At 39.0% G+C, this 5,771-nt stretch overlaps 1 protein-coding gene across 3 annotated transcripts in view; it reads right to left on the reverse strand.

Annotated features, from left to right (window-relative positions):
• Positions 1-3,542, reverse strand: part of ALPK2 (alpha kinase 2) — an 87,898-nt gene extending 84,356 nt beyond the window's left edge. For 2 of the 3 annotated variants that reach the window (XM_025198458.1, XM_025198459.1), the window contains exon 1: positions 3,448-3,506. The gene's annotated coding sequence lies outside the window, so the exon portion shown is untranslated. Of the gene's footprint in view, positions 1-3,447 lie in introns of all 3 variants that reach the window. The other variant, XM_014517712.2, reaches the window with a different exon arrangement.
• Between the last annotated feature and the right edge of the window lie 2,229 nt (positions 3,543-5,771).

Raw genomic sequence — 5,771 nt, forward strand, 5'->3', positions numbered from 1 at the left:
AGTGCGCAGCTCGCCCCGGCCCCCACCCAAGCTGCCTCTGCCACAAGATCCCAGAGGCTCGGGAGCTGCCCCCTGCCCTGCCCTGCTGTGTGCCCTTCCAGCGCAGCTGGGGCTGGTCTCCATGACAACCCCAGCCTTGCACTATCACAGTGCAGCTGTGACTGGGGTCTCCATGGAGCCTGGCCTCAGCCATGCGGGCAGGGGCTACTGGGAAATGGAGTCCACTGCCAGCCAGATCTGGCCCGTGAGTTGGATTTTGCTCACTCCTACTCTACACTTGCTAAGAAACCCATGCCTGTAATAACCAAGCTTTTAGCAATCAGCTGGTCATGCAATACCTTTTAGCAAACCTTTTTGTTACATTTACTTGACCATGGCTAGAGTTACATCACACTGAAGTTGGGAGATGTAACCATCCCCCTTCACACTCAGGAGGAATGCAAGAAAGAGAAAAGCTCCTTTTGTGGAAGAGGTATTAGAAACAATAGCAGTCACCACCCAAAGTACAGACCAGGATGGTCAGAAATCTGTGCTATGTGAGCAGAGGGATTTCTAAGTATTTTTTTGAGGGGGAAATATGGTGTGTGAAACAGAACAGCAGAAGAAACAAACTGAGAAATAGCTAGGGAGCCCAGATACACCTAGAGAAATACTAGTGGCACAATCCTGAGGAACACTGTTTTATGTATTTTTTTTTCCAATAAAACAGATTGAATCACACTCTGTCCACATTCCCCTCCTATTTTGCATTTTGGCTAATTATCCAGGTCATAAAGGGTCACAGAGGGCATATAATGATTTTTTGTTGCCATAAAGTTGTTCCTTCTTTTCATAATTTTGACTCTCTGTGGTTAAAGTACAGCTACTCCTTGCTTAACATCGTAGTTACGTTGTTGAAAAATGTGGCTTTTAGCAAAATGATGTTAAGCGAATCCAATTACATCACAGTAGTTAGGTACTAGTAGGTGGCAGGCAAACAAGGTTATGACCAAACATTGCACGACTTTAAACAAGTATGTTCTCTAATAGATCAGCGACGTAAAAACGAAACAACGTTAACCTGGACGACGTTAAGTGAGGAGTACCTGTATCTCATTAGGTATCTCACTGTATATCAATTAGTTCATCGAGGGCAGGCATTTTATCCTGCTTGTACCCTTTAGTCTAGTTCCACAGGTGGTAAAATCAGCCTGCAAAGCTGTGGGAGTAACAGATGGAAAATAAACATAGTTGCAGAAAATATTTCTGTTCCCAGTTCTATACCATAAATAAAGAGTCAAATGTGTAACAGACAACTGGAATAGATTTAAAACATATACATCAACAGTAAAACTAACAATCATTTTAGGTTAAAAAAAATTCCAAAAATAACCAAATAACATGACTTGCAATATTGCTTTTTCTTTCTTTTTTTTTTAATAAGCAAAAGATGCTTTAAGGCTGCTGTTGCATCTTTTTCTAGGAATTCTTTTGGAAACTATGTCCTAATATCCTTGCAACCACAAGTGGCCAGCACAATGATCCACATTTGCATATTAAATATAAACTTTCCTCCATCAAAGAGTTCTTCTCACCAACTTGCCTAGAGGCATTTTGCCAAGTGCTAGCAGACAGGTTCTTGAAACGTAAGTATTGTATTATTCTTTCCCTTCTACGCAGTTCTGAACAAAAGAGCTGGGCAGAAATCTGATTTCTCACTTTGTGATAAATTCTACATTTTCAAAACTTTTCTTATGCTGAAATGAGACAAAAACAGATATTTGAAGCTGCCCAGGGAAAAAAATGTTATAGTCAACTGAAACATTTCACTGAGATAAAATATAAATATTTTCTTCCAATGTACATTTTTGAACATTCATTTACTGTTTTATGTGGAATCAATGAAATAATAGTGTCATATGGAATAAAACATCAAGCGCAAAATAACATAAAAATGGAAAATTCAAACTCTCCATTTCAGAAAGTGCTCTAGGAAATATTTTGACCTTACTGAATTGGGATCTTTTTATTTTTTCTTTTGAAGCAAATTTAACCAAAATCAATACATTTCTGACACATTTAGCTTTCAGTGAATTGGCATTTTCCAGTGGAATAATCCTTTTATCAGATCATTTCCAATCCCTCAATTGTAAAGGAACAATTTTTGTCTTCAGAATGCAGGAGCATTAAAAAACTGATTGTGCCAGACATAAATAGAATACTTTACAAAAACTATTTTTATTAAAGCATAGATGATTTGGCATTTTGTTTAGTGAACTGTCCAATATAACATGTTCTTAGTGTAGATCGTTTTTATCTGGAAATGTTTACAATGCTTCTGTTTTTTATTTGTCCCATGCCTAGTGTAATTCGTCCTAGTCTCTAAGCACTAAAGTAATACAAATAATAAACTATAATATTATTTATACAAATAATAAACTAATAATATCATAAACATTTAAGGGGACTATAACCGAACTAAAAATCCACTGCAGTTTATTTTGAGGATGCTTAATAAAACTATATTAACAGGCTATATTAACAGGCAAGTCAATAAAATGCATTCCAGACATCTGCTTTTAAATGGCTTTATGCTGTCACTAACATTTTTATCCTCCATTTTTAAAATTCTATTTATGTATATAACTGTGTTTCCAATAGATTATTATTCCTGTAGTTTAATTAATAATGTTTTAGACAGAGAAATCATTTTCAACAGACCCTTATGCTGCACATACATTAAGCAAAATACTTGTACAAAGAAATCACTAGGACTCGGATTCATTCTTTGACCCTGACAAGAATAAATGATTGGCCGTGCATACCTTTAATTAAAGAGCTTATGTAAAGTAATTAAAGTAAGGCATCACAACAGCGGCACTTAATGCTGATCCTGCCTTAATCTATTTTTATATGTTTGTCAAGTAAAAGTATCTGACACTGTAAACATGCAATTTCTTGAGCCTAATTTTATAGATATTTATATGCTAACAAAAGGACTATATTATTTTCTTGGAATTACAATGTAATGAGTAGGAATAAGGCTATGAACAAAAAATACAATATTTATTTAGAAAAAGGGTATCAAATAGCTCTTCACATCATGGGGCAGGAAATTTGTCCTTTCATGAAACTTGTAAAGTGTCTTTATCCCAGTGACACCAAGAGAAATGCTACTTGAGTTAAGATTTCAGCAGCTGGTCCAAAATAGTCCAATAAATGCAACGTATAGCAATGTAGCAAGTCAAACAAAAATAATTAAATATTAACACAAGCAAATAACAAACAGTACCTATATGTAGGAATATGTACCACAGTATAAATACTTATGTAATGAAAAAAGCAAGCTCCACTTCACCATTTGTTTTCTCTTTTATGCCCATGCACCCTGTTCTCACAGAAGAGAAACAAGCAGCTAAGTTAACCTAAAAGTGTAAATAACCCAGGGTCTTAAAGGTGTGTACTTACACTTGAGCGTTCTTTAAGGTTTTTTAGAGCAGGACCAGGCAGGTGGCATGATCTTATGCTACCAGGCAGACTGACAAATAGAGTGTGTATTTGATTCCCAGTGCTCCAACGCTAGTTGAAAGTTTCAATGTCATTTCTCAGGCCTGATCATACTACTGCATGCCTTTTAAGAGAGACTATTTCATTACAAGCAGCTGATGCCTCTTCCCAGGAAAACCATGGTAAGACACTGTTGATATGTTTTTGTGATAAGAAGCCAGATTTTACTTGCATAGAAATCCATGGGAATTTTCCCATGGATCTCAGAGGGAGCAAGGGTTGCACTTAGGTTTTCATGCGAAGGCACTGGATTGCTATTAAAGCCCTTTAAACATGTTTAAATGCTTTTCTAAGTATGCATGGAGGTCCTCAAATGAATATAGTTCAATAGAAATGATTTGCTGAACAAAGGCACTGATCCATAAAGAACCTATAGAGATTTTGATGTGATATCAATGAGAAAACTAGGCAAATGGGGCAGACAAAATGGAAACAGTCAATGGAAAAAACTCTGGTTTCTGTTATGACATGGATCACATGTGAGTGTTCATATAAAACTGAGAATCCTTATAGTCCGTCCTTACAGGTAAGAATCTAAATGCATCTAGTCTAGTGAGTTGTAATAAGCGATGTCTAACACTGCATTTTTTTCAAGGGAAACAATTAACAAATCCATCATTTTGTGAATCTGATCTCAATTTTTGGAAAGAGTTCCACATAGACAGATAGCTGTACTTGCAAAGAGGCTGGTTGTGTTTGATGGTGCTCCTCCTAGCCAAAAGGGGCACAAGGGCTTGACCAGTTAACTTCTGTGCCCATTTTATTCTTGACTTTTCCGCTGAGACTACAGTTGCGTCTCTGATTACAGTGAGCTTTAACTCAGTCACTGAGATATGTAGCTACTTAATTAGTACTGTTTCAGTATGTTCTACACTTAGGCTCAAATCCAGCTCCTCCTTAAGCAGAGTTAAAGAGCTAACTTTAGCTGCATAAATGGCATTTTGGCCCATGTATAGATTTCAGATCCTCCTACTCCTGTGCAATTCACCTCTCCCTTCTGAGCATGGGAAGGGATCCACTCTGGCCACTTAAATGCTCTGTTGTGATCCTACTCCCCTAAGGTGTGTCATTTGTATGTAAGTACCTGTTAATTACAGAGGCCAGGGCCAGGTGTCACCTTTGTGCCACCATAAAAATTGTTATGACAGCACAAAGACCAAGCAAATGGACGTCCATGCCCGTTGTTGCTCCACAAATGCCCACAATTTCTGACTGTGACATAAATGGCATAAATTAGTGCTGCTTTTTTGTGGCAGATGTTGACTAGTGACCACAAGACGATTAAGTTCAAGATCCTGAGGAAAGGAAGGATGGAGAGCAGCAAAGTAAGCACCCTGCATTTCAGAAAAGCAGACTTCAACTCACTCAAGGAACTCATGAGCAGGATGCCCTGGGAAGCCAGTCTGAAGGGGAGAGGAGCCCAGGAGAGCTGGCTGTACTTTAAAGAAGCCTTACTGAGAGTGCAGGAACAAACCATCCCAATACACAGAAAGACTAGCAAGTATGGCAGAAGACCAGCTTGGCTTAGCAGGAACTCTTCAGTAAACGAAATAACAAAAAAAAAAGCTTATAAAAAGTAGAAACTTGGACAAATAACTAGGGAAGAATATAAGAACATTGCTTGGGCATGCAGGGATGAAGTCAGGAAGGCCAAAGCAAAATAGGAGTTGAAGTTAGAAAGGGATGTGAAGGGTATCGAGAAGGGTTTCTACAAGTATGTCAGTAGCAAGAAGAAGATCAGGAAAGGTGCGGGTCTCTTTCTGAATGGGGGAGGCAACCTAGTGACAGAGGATGCAGAAAAGGCTGAAATGCTCAATGCCCTTTTCACCTCAGTCTTCACGGGCAAGGCCAGCTCCCAGACTGTTGGCTACAAATGTCCAACTCGTGATCCTTAAAATTCTGGTTTATTAGGCGGATTGAAACACTGTAATGAGTTAAATCATAAACCTTGGGGCTGGTCCTTCCACACACACACACAGTAGCAAGCTACAAGAGTCAGGTATACCTATCCCACAGGTGCTGGAGTCTGCTGTTGAGGCTTCTTTCAGCGTGGTGTTATCTTCCAGAAGGGGGTCGCCGGCTGGTCCCTCTGGCTGGACAGGTCGGGTGCTGGTCAAGTTGGAGATCAAGAGGGTGCCGCTGAGGGTCACTTTTCACTGCTTTTTATCTGTCCTTGGCAGACTTTGGTGACTCCCCAGTTTTCAGGTTTGCCCAATCCAGGGGTC

This window comes from Alligator sinensis, unplaced genomic scaffold, assembly GCF_000455745.1.
Source record: "Alligator sinensis unplaced genomic scaffold, ASM45574v1 scaffold347_1, whole genome shotgun sequence".
NCBI lineage: Eukaryota > Metazoa > Chordata > Crocodylia > Alligatoridae > Alligator > Alligator sinensis.